This window comes from Coenobita brevimanus, chromosome 29 (genome assembly GCF_032717465.1).
Source record: "Coenobita brevimanus isolate Jiangsu-jjx chromosome 29, ASM3271746v2, whole genome shotgun sequence".
In the NCBI taxonomy this organism is placed as follows: Eukaryota; Metazoa; Arthropoda; class Malacostraca; order Decapoda; family Coenobitidae; genus Coenobita; species Coenobita brevimanus.
This window is the reverse complement of record NC_136982.1, coordinates 8368890-8385577: the sequence shown is the minus strand read 5'-3', so window position 1 is coordinate 8385577 and position 16688 is coordinate 8368890. Positions and strand designations below refer to the sequence as shown.

Genomic DNA, 16688 nt, shown 5'->3' with positions numbered 1-16688 from the left:
CATGGAATTCTGACGCCAACACTCCCCATTTGTCCATACTTGGGCTGTCTTGCCCTCCAGTGGCTGGGGGGAGTGCATCTATCTCTGATTGCTGCTAACAGGCCCTTGTATTATCTAGTTGATTGACTTATGCAGTGGAGATCAAGGGGGGTGAGTAGAGGGTGGGTGATTCGTGGCTGCTGATTGGCCACCTATTTTGTCAACGCAACAATCGGCAGATGATCAATAATAATTACACAATTTTTGCATACTTTCAACTTGTGTTCCTAGGAATAAAATACTCAGCTGTTAACAAAAAACACAAAGAGTATATTGCTGAGAAGTGGGATTTGCTAGATAGGAAATACTGGAAGATTCCCAGTACTTCTCGTATTTTACAGTTATGAGTCAGAATTGCCAGTTAGCCTGCTATTTGTGAGCAGAGGTATTTTGTAAAGTTATGTATTAAATTTTACGTTTTTTTCCTCAATGATGTTTTATTAATGTGAATGTTCTTAAATTGTGTAATTTAATTTCAGTTTGTATTCTAAATAATTTAGAGTGCTACGTAGTGTAAGAAAACTCTAGGGTATTTTGAATGCCTCTTAGTGGTAACTGTTGCTCCTCCGAGAAGGTACTAGAACTTTGGAGAAGTAGAGAAGGCTATATAAGGAGGTGGAAGAGCCTAGGGGTGTCAATTTCGTTTCAGTTTTAGTTTCAGTGCAGTTCAGGCATAGTGAAGATTGTATACCTCCGGTACTTGTGAAAGCAGTGAAGTTTAGTTGGCAAGCATTAAATGTAAGTATCTGGTAAAAAAAAGACCATGAACTTGAGAAGCCAGTGATTATTTACCACGCCTAATCCTGAAAGGCTGACCATAGGAAGAACAACTCACTGGGCAACGTCCATCCTATACTGAACTACTGCTGTTCTAGCCTGTGGCAGTATGGAACGGGGATGAAACAATATTTTGTCTGTTCAATTATACATGATAATGGTGTAAATGCTTTCAGTATAAAAAAAAAAACAAACAAAAAAAAAAAAAAAACAATGTATTTGCGGTGATTAATAAATGCTTGCATCTCTATGTCGTTGGAAATTTTCTCGCCGAAGTGTTCAAAATATTCTTATGAGTTTGTCTAATTTATCATTATATCACGAAGTTGCTATGTCGGTCTGCTTTATTTGTGTGGCAATGCATGTATAAACGACAAGGCTTGATATAACACTACACTGATCTTGGCAAAATGAGAGGCTACCTCTTGTTCAAAGATGTTTGTATGTTTGCGCAACAAAAACAAAGGTAGTTTGCAGGATTTTCTTATACATAAGAACAAACATAAACTATCCCCACAGTTTACTGTAAGAAAAGCAAAGATGTGGCAGACAACAGAGATAATGATTACTGGATTCCAAGAAGAGACGAAACAGACAGCGTTGGCCATTAAAAAAAAAAAAGTGGGTAGGGAACACCTTACTGAACAATTAAGTTAAAATAAACAGCAGTGATGAAAGCAGCAATGATGAAATATTGAGGTTGTAATACCTACAGTACTGAAACAAACTGATAATACCATTTAGTATATAGCATAGTCTTTAATTGTGACAATTTTTGCCATGTTCAATAAAAATTGTTTCTCTCTCATTTGACCTATGTGATTTTCCCTTGCTATATTGATACCAACATTCATTTGCTTCTCAAACCCTGGTGATATTCCTTCTTTTATTATTATTTCCTTAATCCTCTTGCCATTCCATCAAATGTTTCTCAGAGAGAGGGGGGAGCAGAGGAGGGGATAGGAAAGTAAACATCTAACGGAAGACACAATGAGGAGCCTATGGACGTACCATTTAAGCATGCTCTTCTCAAAGCAGAAGAGTTAGATACATGTTTCGTTAAGCCTTCCACTAATATATATCTCTTTTGCAAAATAAAACATATAAATACGCCGTCAGTCTGGGGTGCTTACTTTACTTATAAAGCAGTTTGTTTATACCTTTGTCTTCAATCATAAAACCATCAAATCCATCACAACCAAGCTAGAGTCTTGGACAGCATGAAACATACACTAATACATTATTCATGATAATATCCCTGTGCTATAAAAAAAAAAAAAACTTCTTTACTGTATTTTAAAAATTGGTTGAGAACTTTCACGAATATGATCGCTAACAAACTTTGGCAGCAATTCAAGACTACTCACAGTGACTGAAGGAAAGAAAATACATGAAATGGCAGGACAGAAAAATGTATGTGAATTGTCACATTCCTTATGATTTAGTATTTCCAACTTTCATCAGTGATACTTTGCGCTCGTCTTTTGAACAACTGTCATTCATTTTTATAGTGAACGTTCCATCACTTACATTATCTTCGTCATTCTGCTTTTTTTCACACCTAAGGATGGGATGAGCTAGTTGCTGGCCAAAAACAGAGATAGAGAAAGCACAAAAGAGGGAGAACTATCAAAAACATGCCCAGTAAAATGGGCGAGACACTCATTCATCCACTATTTCAAGCTATTCAATACGTTTATCAGAAAGTGTTCTTCTCAGACATGCTACTTTTCCATTCTTTTTCTCACGTGGTTGCACAGAAATATTGCAGGATATCGCATTTTCCATTATATCCTGTCCTTGTCCCACCCGACCGATATTCTTGAACATCCTGTTTTCTATTCAATTCTTTTTCACCCAGTCAAACATAAACTTTTCTGGGACATATCATCTTTCTTCCTCCATCCAGTTTCATTTTTTATTCGAACTTCATAATTCCATTCTCACCTCTTCCAATCGCACTGTTTTATTGTTGGATATCCTAATCCCATTCGCTCCCTCCCCAATCCTTAATTTTCGTCTGTTTTCTTGCATCTGTAGTCTTCATTTTCCATTTTTCCGTCAAAATCTTCCCCTCCTCAATCTTAACCTCTATCAAGACCCCTCTGCCATTTGCCTCTCTTTATCGCCAGTCACTCCCGTTTCCCTCCTTCCAGTATTGTCACCTCATCAACTTTATCCCTTTGTATTACAACTCTTGCCCTTATTGTTTTCCTTGCTCCCTGTTTATCCCCAGCAGCAATATTTACTTCCGTTACTTTCCTCTCATTACTACCAGTCTCTCGATTTCCCTCCTTCCTTTACCGTCACTCCTCTATTTCCCTCCTCATTTTATCGTCAACCTCTCCATTTCATCCTTCTTTTATCGTCACTCCTCCACCTCCTATTAAAATCGTCCCTCCATTTCCAGCCTCCCTGTATCGTCACCCTCCAGCGTCTCTGCTCCCTTCATCATCACGCCTCCTCTTCCTCCCTTTATCCTCATCTCCACTACTTCCCTCCTGTATTTAATGTCACCTCTTCTCATCCCTCTTTTTTTCTTTCCCCCTCCACTTTCCTTCTTCCTTTATCGTCACCTCTCCACGTCCTCCATCTATTTACCATCACCCCCCTCCATTTCCACCCATCCTTTATGGCCACTTTCACCACACTCTTTCCCTCGATTTTTTCTTCCTCTTTCGGTTCATTTCCTAAAGCCAGGTATCGTTCTACACTTTTCTCTCATTTTTTTTCGGGTATTTTTCTCTTATCCTAGGGCGCCGTCGACACCATGCCCATTAATTAACATCTTGCATAAAATCCAAGAATCAGTCATACACTTCTGGGGTGACTCAGCTGTTCGTTGTGTATGTATCCAATTTCACTTCTGGCTGCATAATATTTCAAAACTGTAAACGATTTCAGCAACGCAGGCTAACACTACTGTTCCCTGTACTTTCCCCTACCTTCTCTGTCTTCCCCTAAATCCACACTCTCCATATTCCCCTATATCTAATCCTTGCTTACCATCCCCAGCACACTTCTAAATTTCTAACTCCATCAAAATATTGCTCCTTGCCTCCCTTCCTACTCCTCCTTCCGTCCGTCCCCATTTCCACTCCCTCTCACCATCTTCACCATCTTCCTCCCTCCCGTCCCCCTTCTGCTTCCCTTTCGTCCCCGCCCTCTCCCAGCAAGACTCAGCACTGCCCTATATCTGACCCCCTCTGTCCTAATCCGTGTCTTCTCTCCTTCACACTTCGTCCTATTTCCCTAACCAACCTTCCTCTCTCTCTCTCTCTCTCTCTCTCTCTCTCTCTCTCTCTCTCTCAATATATATTATAGTGTGTGTGTGTGTGTGTGTGTGTGTGTGTGTGTGTGTGTGTCTTGTTTATCCCTTCCCTCACGACAGAGAATCTGACCTTTTTCTGACTCTATCTCTTGACCTCTTTTCCCCTATCATATTTTTTTCCAATATAATCTTTCCATCCACCATTCTTCTCCTGTACGTTCCATCACCAATACCAACCACTCTCCTCCTACGTTTTCCATCACCAATACCAACCACTCTCCTCCTATACTTTCCATTACCAATACCAACCACTCTCCTCCTATGTTTTCCATCACCAATACCAACCACTCTCCTCCTACACTCTCCATCATAACACCAACCACTCTCCTATACGTTCCGTACCAACCACTCTCATCCGTCCAATACTTTACATTGGCTTTTCCTTCCACTAATCAACCATTTTTGACAACCTGTCTTCCTCCTCCATCATTCTCCATTCTCTATATTTCATTAGTAACTTTGTTTGTGCATTTTCTCACTGCCTGCGCTATATAGATTTATTCCTTTGCCATGTCCTTTTTTTTTTTTCTTTATATTCTTTTCTGCTTTCTCTCGCAGGTTGCAATATCGATTCTCATTGTCTTTCCGCCTTCTTCATTTTTTAAAATAATTCTTTAGGTTTCTTTCACTGCCTACATTAATTGTTTTCCTTCTTTGTCTTTCTTTGGCCTCTTCCTTTTTTTTTACTATCCATCTCCTTTATTTCGCAATTTATATTTTCTGTGGTAGCTCTCATTGTCGTTGTTCCTTTTTTTAAACTTTTTACTTCTCCTTCTCATTTTTTCTCGGTGCTTATATTATTTAGTTTCATTTTCTCCTATATTTAACTCGTTCTTGTACCTCTTCTTACCACTCCTTCTCCTTCATTTCGTTATGTTCGTCTCAATCCCCTGCATTATTTCGTTTTAGTCTCCTTGTCTTCTAATTGCTTCCACTTCATTTTAAATCCTCTGTCCCCTTCCTTTTGCGTTGTTTGCGCACATTATCCTGTGTCATTCTTTATCACTTTTTTCTTCTTTCACCTCTTATTATTCCTTTTTCTCTTCCATCATGTCGTCTTGTCTCACTGCCTACATAATATAGTTTCATTACTCCTTATTTTTCACTCCCGCTCTCCCGGTCTCCTTTCTGTCGTTTATTTTTGATACCTTCTACTTTCTTTTATTTGTCTATCCTTCCTTCGATTCGTCTTTCCTCACTGCCTGCATTATCTGGCTCCATTCCCCTTGACTTCTTTGCGATATTTCCGCTTGTTATTAACCCCTCTTTCTCCATTCTTAGGTCGATTATATATATTCTATATTCCTTCGACCACATATTGTTTCTGTTCTTTCCTCATCTTTACGTTCTGTCATGCTAGCTTCATTATCTCTCCATTTTGAACTCCTATTCTCCTTATTTCCTTCATTAGCTCATTTTATTCCCATTTCTTCCTACTTCCGCTTTACTTAATTATCTAGTCTCTTTCCTTCCTTTCTTATCATTATATTCCTTTTTTATTCCTCTTTTCTTTCGTTCGCTTTGTCTCGCTGTCTACTGTATCTTTTTACTAGCAGGGGTACCTGGTGCATCCCTAACCTGATCCCTATGATCGTGCATACCGGCATTGCCTGAGACCCTGGATGGCCACTTCCTCTGTGGGAGAGGACCCCCGGGGTCCCATTTTACCCACGAAACCTACATTCCTCCTTGGACCTATTTTCCTACTACTCACCCACCCACCCACCAAGCCTGGCCACCCAATCCACCCGTCCTGCCTACCTCATCAAGCTGTCCACCTATCCGACTAGCTGTATAGATGATGAAGTAATAAACTCTGCGGTAAGTAACTACCATGTTTCCACCATGTTGACTATCTCAGTTCTAATCTTGGCCATCAGGAGGCGCCACTTTAACAACTGTAATGTACACATAAAATTCGTCGTTTTCACCTACTACAGCTGTTTAGAGAGTTCTGTATGTATCTCTCTCGAATTCCAGAGAGGACAGACAGACAGGCAAACATATACCTTTTATTTATATATGGATCATCCAATTCGTTTCCTTGCCGTCCATTTTCCGTGTCCAGTACTTTTAGTTCATTGTTCTCCTTCCTCCCATTCAGTCTGCTTTGTTGTCCATACTATACGTTATTTTGTTTCATTATCCTTTGCTCCATTTCTTATAATATAAACATTTCATCTTCCTTCGGTGTAGGCACAACATTCCTATTGCATCTCCCATTTACTTTCTCCATGTATTTATCCATCCACGTAATTTTTATTGCATTTATTCCGTCAACCGTCTCTCCGTTTCTTATTTATTTTTTTTTTCCGTCTGCTTCATCTCTCACTATTTCTGTTTCTTTTCCTTCACTTCTTCCGTTACTTCCATACATATAATTTCTAACACAGCGATCATTTCATTTCTCTTCCTCTGAACACCTCCATCCTCTCCCTCTTGTCCCCCTTTCCACTTCCTCTCCTCTTTACTACTTCCCATTCTCTCATCCTCTACCTGTTCCTTTTCCCTCTCCTCAACAGTTCTCTTCCTATTCTTCTCCTCTCTTTTCCCCACCTCTTCTCCCTCTTTCTATCCTTTCTATTTCTATCTCCCCATCAATTCACCTACCTCTATGTCATCCCCATCTCCAGCTCTTCCTCAGCCTTGTCCCTCTTCTCCCCCTTCTTTTCCTGCAGTGTATCTTATCCTGTCACCATTCCATCTTCTGTATTTCTCCCTGTCTCCTTTCTCTTCAATGTCTATCTCTGTCTCTTTCATTCCACTGTCTCTGCTTGTCTACTCTCCCTCCACTGACTCTCCATTTCTTTGTAATTTCCCTCTTTATCTCTTCCCCTGTCTTTCCTCTCCCCTGTCTAAATTAGCTCTGCCACTACTCTGCTTCTTTCCTTCCTTTCTCTCGTTCTCTCTTTTTCCCCCTTCTCTCTTTCCATCTTCTTTACTTCCACTGTCTCTCTTCGGCTTTTTGTGCCTCACTCCGATTTATCACTCCTCCCGCGCTAAGTAATCCCTTCGCCCACTCTCCCTCTCTCTTCCTTTTCCCTTTTCTCTAGCTTCTTTGTTTTTCCCTGTTCTCCAATTCAGCTTCGCTCGTCTATTATCCTCCCTTCCGCCCCTCGAGTCCCAAACTGACAAGCCACTCACTCCTTCCCAAAAACTCATTCATTCCTCACTATCTACGTATCCTTTTCTGTTATTCCATTTCTGTGTCTCCGGGGCTCAGCTTCATGCCGATCAAGGAGGTTCACTAGCACCTATTTCTTACCGATTTATTTTCGGATACGACTGGCTAATATATATTCCCTGACGATAGCTACAGAGACTATGGCGATAACAGAATTATTTAAACCTCACACAAGAGGCTGGTAAGGCGTAATTAGCAAAGTAAAGGAAAGTGTTAGGAAGCTTCCTTATCCAACGGGAATACAGACACTGATCTCTCTCCCTTTCGAGCCCCAGACTGACAAGCCATTCAGTTCCCTCTAGACAAAACTGCCCTTCTCCTCCCCCCCCCTGCCCTTCCGCTTCTCCCGGTCTCCTTTCTGTCCCATTCCAATCTCTCTCTCTCTCCCTTGAGTACCAAGCACAAAAGCCACTTACTCTCCATCTGAATAATTCTGGTTCCTATTGCAACCTTCTCCTCGCCACCCATATGCTCCATTCGCGCTCCTTCCTCTTTCCTACCGCTTCCCATCTCTCCGTCTTCCTTTCACCATTCCATGTCTCTCCCTTCACATCTCTGTCTCTCCCCTCTCTCCCTAAAGCGCCAGACATACAAACCACTCTCTCTCCCTCTAAACAAACTCTGCTCCGCCTCCCCCGAACTCCCATTGTAGCACTGGGCAAAAGTTTCGTCGCTACCGCCAGAAAACTCCACTCCAGCCCCCCACCCCTACCCCAACCCCTGGCCTGAGAGGGCAAACAACACCCACGCACCACTACACTCGCACTCTGACGGACACTTGAGCCACGTGTCTGAATATGCCACGGACATAGTTAGTAAGGGAGAGAAGAATAAGGGACAGGAAAATGAGAGATCAGTATGGGGAGAAAGGATGTCTAGAAGAAACGATAGACTGAAAAGAAGAAAGATGTGGAGAAAAAAAGGAATAAGATGGAGAGAAGAATGTAGATAAGAAGGCAAAATATAGGAAAAAGCAAAAGATGGAGGAGGAAACAGCAAATGAAAGGAGTGGAGAAAATCTACATCCATCCACTACAGCATTCTTCCACGGACATTTGAGCCCCGCGTTTGAAATATACCATGGCTGGATTCAGTACGACAAAAAATAAACAAAGGAGGGGACAATGACAGCCAAGCAAGAAGGAAAGGATGTCAAGAGAAAGGGGGAGCAGAGTGAGGAGGAAATTTTACAATTATTAGAGAAAATAGAGAATGAAATCGAAAAGAGGTGAGAAAGTAAAGATGTATGAAAGAAAGTAGCAGGCGGGAAAATAAGGAAGGAAAAAAAGGCAGCAGACAGGGGAAAAAAAAAAAAAGATAGGAGGAATCTGGTGGAGAAGGGGAAAAACTGCAGGAAGGCATGTGCTGAAAACAGATGGCGATAGCAGTAGAAAAAATAATTCAGAGAAGACAAGAATGACAAAGGAAAAAAAAAAAGCTGAGGAGGAAACAGGACGAAGTGGAGGGGAAAAAATGCGAAACAAGCGTGGAGAATTACAAGGGAAAAAAGTACGAAACGACAGATAAAAGATATTGTCCGTATTCTTGTTGGCTTCAATTTCATAAAAACTTTCCCTCAGCGATTTATCTAACGTATTTCACACTAACTACTTCAACCGGGGGACATATATTCATTCTTGCTAATTCACAATGATGACTCTATACTACTAACTAAAAGCACAGCGACTCGGAGTGGCGAGATACAACCTTCATGTCTACACAACTAAATGGCATAACTTATCTAAGTAAAGCCGTCCGGCAACAACAGGAATAAAGCTCAAAACATATCCATTGTAGGAAGGTTAAATCCTCTTGTGTTGGCAGATGCCAGCTATAACTCTCAGCAACAAGAGTTATATAGGAAAGTTCTCAACGTAATGAACAGATTTGAGCCCTCTCATGATAGGTGTTGCTACTGATCGACCCCAATCTGTCAACCCATGCAGACCCATAAACTGCAGGCAAGCAACCACCCCTGTGCAGTGAACCGTTGTTCCCTGGAGGCTAACAGCGCTAACTACTGCTAGGCGCAGGAAATGGTGTGAAGGTCTGGTCCCTGAATGGACGCTGCACCTGCGTTTCTCAACCCAGTTAACAGGGACAACATAGCAGGCTCCACTCCACCCTGTAATTTGGTCATGTTTACCACCAAACGTTGTAAACAATATCCTGGGTTTTAGGAAACCATTACCCTTGTCACTCAGTACAGAGCCACCTGAAGTGCAAGGTAGAGCAGTAAGATGTGAGAGGAAGGAACGGAAGAAATGTTAAGAGATCACACACTGATGTATATAAGGAGAAGTGGAACAAAGAAATGGGAAGCACTATGTCAAGTTAGTGGATGATGGTCACCACCATCTACAAATACGGTATCATGATAAAGTGTAAAGAACTCTAGTAGTCTTTTCTTATTCCAACTAACGCCGGACGATTTAATTCAACTAGTGTCAATAAAGAATAAGAGCCTTAGCACTAATACTGATACCGTTAACTCTCTCAAGGCCTAGATACTCACAATGTTCAGTTCTAGATAACGTCAGGCGTCCGAGTGATATGTATCCTCATCGTAATGTTTATTAACAATGCGAACTGAGCCTGACAACACCATGAGCAGAAGGGAAAAATTGTTAAAGTAGTGAAAGGGCTGAAGATAAGAGAATATTTATTTATACATAAGTGCAAGCCAAATAATTCTTGCTTTTAATATTTCTCCGATGCAATAGTTATATTATTCCTTCTTTGTCTCCACCGACGCTTATTCTCTCTCTCTCTCTCTCTCTCTCTCTCTCTCTCTCTCTCTCTCTCTCTCTCGGCGGCTTAGCATTTTTCATTTTCATGCTTGTTTGAGCTTGTGTGTATTTGGAGAGAGAGAGAGAGAGAGAGAGAGAGAGAGACTCTGATACTTTCGTTTCTTTTCGTTTTTAAAGGCTCCAACATGCTTACATGCGTCGGCCTTGGTCACCCAATGGTGGCTATCCATACTGCACGCTCTCTGACATCTTCCCTATTCAGTTCCTTATCCCTGAGATCACACTCAATTATCTCGCCCCAGGTCTTTTTTGGTCTACCTCTCGCAACCCTACTGCTAATGTTTACACTTGTCATTTTCTGCACCCAATTATCATCCCTCATCCTCTCCACATTCCCAAACCACCTCAATTTGCCTATCCTCATGACAACATCAATACACTCCACTCCCAGCCTACCTCTCAATTCTTGCATCGTAAGCCTAGCTTCCCAAGCCTTGCACTCAAGGACGCACTGCACATCCACCTATTCATTGTCATTTCTGTACATTTGAGCCTGCGAATATTCTCTTCTTTTACTGCCTAGATCTCACTACCATACAGCACTGCACATGCCACATACAAAGATCCCATAGCACGGAGGGTGAGCTCTCTAAATGTCAGGAGAGGCAACAGCTCCTTGAACTTCTTCCAACCGCTCCTCACTCTAGCCACACCTCCAGGACATAACAGGTCTCCCAAATAACAAAACTTTTCCACACACTCAAGAGACACACCAGCAAGATTAATCCTTTCACCTCTGACAATCTCCTCACGCTCTTTCCGATACACTGCAAACACGAAATCAGCAGTATCTCGCAGTCTACCTCTATTACCACTACATCTCTTATGCACCCACTTATCACAAACACTGCATAAGTTAGAATTACTTCCCACGCCCTTATGGCAAATTACATATGGCCACTCTCCCTCTTCTTTGACATTAATGGCACCAACCCTAGATACCATCACTTATTTTTTATCTGCACTCGCTCTTAAGCTCTTGTGCCCCCATAGACTCATACCATCTCTGCACTTCCTAAATCTTTCCTCTGCCTCCCTTTCACTCTCTGCAATCAACATCAAATCATCGGCATACATCTCCCAGGGGAGTCACGTGAGAGGGCTTCAAGTACCATGATAAACAAGGGGCTCAAGACTGACCCCTGATGCACACCAACATTCACAGAAAACTCATCACTCAAATCCCCACACACCCTTACCTTGGTGCAAGCACCCACGTACCAGTACATAGCCATAACGACCCTAACCAGCCACTCCTCGATCTCAAGTTATCTCATTGTCCACTTCACCATCTCACTAGCGACTCTGTCAAAAGCCTTCTCCAAGTCAACAAAAATAATGTACAGATCTCCTTTCTTTCCTGTACATTAACTAAAGCTGTCTAACAATGAATGTGGCATTAGTGACCCCTTTGCTTGGCATAAGGGCTGCATCACAGGGTTTTCAAGATCTGTGGAGAGAGCTCCTGGCTAGGGGTCACATTACATGATACAGCGTATCATTTTTCGCCTGGCCCCAAAACTGTGGGAAATATTTTTTCCCAGAGTGATATTTGCTCTCTTTCCCATTTATAATAGTAGTCCCTGTTGAAAGCAATGGAAAAACCATCGAGAGGTTTTTTAACTCAGAGATTGCATTCTAGTTCTGTTTAGTAATTCTTATTATTAATAAATTAAATGCTACTGCATTTAACCTTTGTGGACAACAATACTGTAAATGTGTAAATACTTAGGAATTTTCCAATGTCATGACTACGCCTGCGTGGTAGGATGACGTTTATCCTGACGAGAAAACAGAGGAAGGTTTAGCACATCTTCACATAGATAAAGTGAATATTTGGCTTTAGTTTTATTTTAAAAACTAAAATTAACTTAAGTTGGATCTTCTGTGTAAACCATCATGAAGTAGTTCACTGTATTTAGGTAACTGTAATTAAATAATATTTGGCATCGCTGAATCCTACGAGGGGAGAGAGACTCGCCATTTTTTCCCTCTGTTCCTGAAACTCGTCTGAGCCGCACCTTGTAAAAAAATCGCACCCCGGACCTTTGGAAAGGCCCAGACAAACTGACTGAGCCCTCACACCCGTCATCATCTGTTATTCAGATTCTATCTAGCTAAGTAACCTTAATGATTTGGCCAAATTGGGGGATGAGCTAAGATATAAGGAGATAATTACTGGTGAGTTAGAGTAGTAACGATACCCGAATTTCCTATGAGACTTCTATTATTTAAAATTAACCCGAGATGACTCATTGACGTATGAATACACCGTCAGGTTTTGTCACGGTGACACCCGATGACGTATCCATACATTTTGCAATTGCGAGGTCCGTCATTTGCACATTTTTCAACTTTCATGGGTGATTTTTGGTAGGCATACGTGGGAGACCTTCTCTACCCAAATCCAGGCGGGGATAATGCCTGGCCCCACCTGACCCCCATCCCCTCCACATGCCATTTTCTCATTAACTCACCTGTTAGCAGTGATCTGACCAGAAAATCCCCTCCACATGCCATTTTCTCATTAACTCACCTGTTAGCAGTGATCTGACCAGAAAAGACATGTTGCACCACAGTCTCTCCAATGACGAAATTCAAGGCGAAAGTGATTCCCCAGGTGGAGGACAAAGGAAGAAACAAGTAAGAGGAAGAAACAAACAGAAGTGATGAGGCAGTAACGTCATAAAGGAAGGTGCCATATGTTGATGTGTTTGGTGAGTGAACATTGCTTATATTGCCTATGTTATTGTGTGAAAACCAATATACTCTTGTACTACATATAAATTCGTACCAAGTAAATACATATTTACATATAATGAGTGGTTTGCAATAGTTACCCTCCCAATAAAACATCTTCTTTGGAGCCAGGCCTGAGAGAACACGGTACCAAGGCAAGGGTACTGTTACCTGTATTGGTATTTCTAAACTCAACTGAGCACTTTCTCTCTGAATTTTCGATGTTTCTCAAAAAAAAAGTGGAGGTTTTAGCACCCCAAAAAAATTTTTTTTTGAAAATCTGCCGGGACTGGGGAGAGGGGGTCATTGGTGAAAAATCTGCCGGGATGCGGTGGGTTAATATTGATTGTTGTTAGACCAACACTTGTCAGAGAAAAGAGTATAAAATTTCTGACACTACCCTTCAATTTACCAAAATTCCATGATGCCACGCTGGTCCCCTTGGGTGATTTAGTTTCCTCAAGCTTGTTTTTTTCTTCTCTTTTGTCAGATTCTGTCTCTCTCCTCTATTTCCACACGGAAATTCTAAGTACCACACGAGAACAAAAAAATAATCCAGTACCCCCCCAAAAAAAAACACCACTCTTCTCCACCTGACTCCTCCGTCTGTTTGTCTGTCTGTCTGTCGGTCTCTCTCTCTCTCTCTCTCTCTCTCTCTCTCTCTCTCTCTCTCTCTCTCTTATTCAACTTCTTCATTTAACAGCTTCATCCACCTACTTCATTTACCTGCCTCTTCCATCTGGTTCAATTACCTGTCTCATCCACCTGCTTCATCTACCTGCTTCATCTACCCACTTCATCTACCTGTCCCATTCACCCACTTCATCTACCTGCCTCATCCACCTTCTTTATCTACCTCCCACATCCACCCGCATCATCTACCTGCCTCATCCACCTTCATCTACCTGCCTGATCCACCCGCTTCATCTACCTGCCTTATCCAACCGCTTCATCTACCTGCCTCATCCACCTGCTTCATCTACTTGCCTGATACACCCGCTTCATCTACCTGCCTCATCCAACTGCTTCATCTACCTGCCCCATCCACCCACTTCATCTACCTGCCCCATCCACCCGCTTCATCTACCTCCTGACACACCCGCTTCATCTACCTGCCTCATCCACCCGCTTCATCTACCTTCCTCATCCATCCGTTTCATCTACCTTCTTCCTCCACCCCCTTCATCTACCTCCCTCCTCCACCCCCCTCATCTACCTGTCTCATCCTCTCCCTTCATCTACTTGCATCATCCACCCGCTTCATCCTTCTGCCTCATCCACCCGCTTCATCTACCTGCCTCATCCACCCGCTTCACCTACCTGTTTCATCCACCTGCTTCATCTACCTTCCTCATCCACCCCTTTCATCTACCTGCCTCATTCATCCCCTTCATCTACCTGCCCCATCCATCCCCTTCATCTACGTGCCTCATCCACTCCCCTTCATCTACCTGCCTCATCCACCCGCTTCATGCATATCTTGTGGTGCGGGAAGACAGACAGTCGCCATCCTGGAACGCAATTATTTTTCAACTAAATCACCCTTATCAGTGCCCATCTATCCAAACCTAGCCTAAATCTTCGTACCGGTATTCTATCCTATCCTAACCCAACCTTACCTATCATAACCTACCGTAAGCCAACCTATCCCTTATGTAACCATATTTTCCTTGTTTATTGATGAAGCCTCTTTATACTCGAAAACCTATTTCTGTACAGCTTTGGAAAGTCACAGATTCAGTTCAAAAGTTGATACTTTTTTAAGAGGCTATCGTATGTCTCCTTAAAAACTACCAATAACAATAATAATAATAATAATAAGAACAACAACAACAACAACAACAACAAAAATAATAATAATAATAATAATAATAATAACAGTAATAATAATGATGATGATAATAATACCGGTAATAATAATAATAATAATAATAATAATAATGATAATAACACTGATAATACTATTAATAATAAAACACGTGGTGGTAGCAGTAGTAGTACAGGTATTATTATTATTATTATTATTATTATTATTGCCTCTGTCAAGGAGGTTATGTTTTCACCCCTGTCGGTTTGTTGGTTGGTTGGCTGGTTTGTGGGCAAGATTACACAAAAGCTACAGGACGGATTTTCACGAAACTTGGTGGAAGAATGGGCCTTGACCCAGAATAGACTCCAATAAATTTAGTTGGGGATTCGGATAAAGGTGTGGACCAGGATTTTTTTTTTTTTTTTTTCACTTTCTTTAACATTGCGAGATAGGACGTTTTTCGACACTCGTAAAATTTTCAGTGAATATTGCATGGATCTTGATGAAAAAAAATCAGGCACGTTTAGGATGTTGGTATCTACGAATGTGTACAGTTTGGCGCGGATCCATATAAAATTCCTGATCTAGCGGATTTACATATGCTTTTATAGGGGTGTAGTCTTTTTCCAGCTGCCGTGCAGTAACAAACGATATGCGCTGTTTTGTTGGCTGTTACAGTGAGTTACAAAAAATTATGATTAAGAGTTACGGGTAGTTTAAAATTATGGGGTTACAACTTACAATGTTATGAGTTTGATACGGGATTAGACTTGACTAAATTAAAAGGTACTGCATGTTGGTCCTTGGCGGATTTATGCTCTGTGCTGAGTGCCTTTCTAGTTATTATAATTATTATTATTATTATTATTATTATTATTATTATTATTATTATTGGTGGTGGTGGTGGTAGGTGGTGGCGATCATCATCCACTCACTTGATGTAGTGCTGCGTACTTCTTCCTTCACCTTTATCACTTATTTTTTTTGTCCCCTCTCTTCCTCTTACCATCATTTCTGTCACATTTTATTACTCCTCTTTCCATTTCAGGTGGCTTTACACTGGGTGACAAGCCTATTGGTTTGCTCTAAGCCAGGAAATCATTTACAACGCTAGGGGGTAACCATATACCCAACCCACGTGTTCCCTACGTGTCAGCAAGTGGGTTGGCAGAGGGTTAGTGCCTCTCCCCGTAACACAACTAACTCAAAGACTAACGGCCACCCCTTACGGGATTATGGCGTCTGGCAGTTGACAGATAGATAGATTATTATTATTATTATTTTTTTTATCATAATCATTATTATTTTTACTGTATTATTATGATTATGATGATGATGATGATGATAATGCTGCTGCTGCTGCTGCTGCTGCTGATGATGATGATGATGATGATGAAATGTAGAAGTAGCAACAGCAGTAGTAGTAGTAGTAGTAGTAGTAATAGTAGTAGTACCGTAGTAGCAGTGGTAGTAGTACTAGTGTCGTATAGTAGTAGTAGTAGTAGTAGTAATAATAATAATAATAATAATAATAACAATAATAATAATAATAATAATAATAATTCATTCACTGCCAGACGCCATGTATCCCAAACGAGGTGGCCAAGGGCTTAGAGTTAATGTTTTACAGGGAGGGGCACTAATCCTCCACCAACCCCACTTGACACGTAGGGAGAACGCCAACAGCATCTGGTGTTCCCAGGTGGTCACCCATCCAAATACTAACCAGACCCAACGTTGCTTAACTTCGCTGATCGGACGGGAAGCGGTGTACTCAACAACAATAACAGATCATTTTTATTACTATTATGATTATACTGATGATGATAATGATCATGTCATATGACGCCCTCTGACCAAAATGCTCCCCAAATAATGATGTCCTTGGATCAAAAAGTTTCCCAGATAAAGATGTCAACTGATCAAAACATTCCCCAGATAAAGACGGCCTCCGATCAAAACATATTCCCCAGACAAGGAAGTCCTCTGATAATAATG

The 16688-nt window shown here is 41.4% G+C and overlaps 1 pseudogene; it reads right to left on the bottom strand.

Moving 5' to 3' along the window:
• Nucleotides 1-16367: 16367 nt before the first annotated feature.
• LOC145395094 (5S ribosomal RNA) lies at nt 16368-16485 on the bottom strand (annotated as a pseudogene).
• Between the last annotated feature and the right edge of the window lie 203 nt (nt 16486-16688).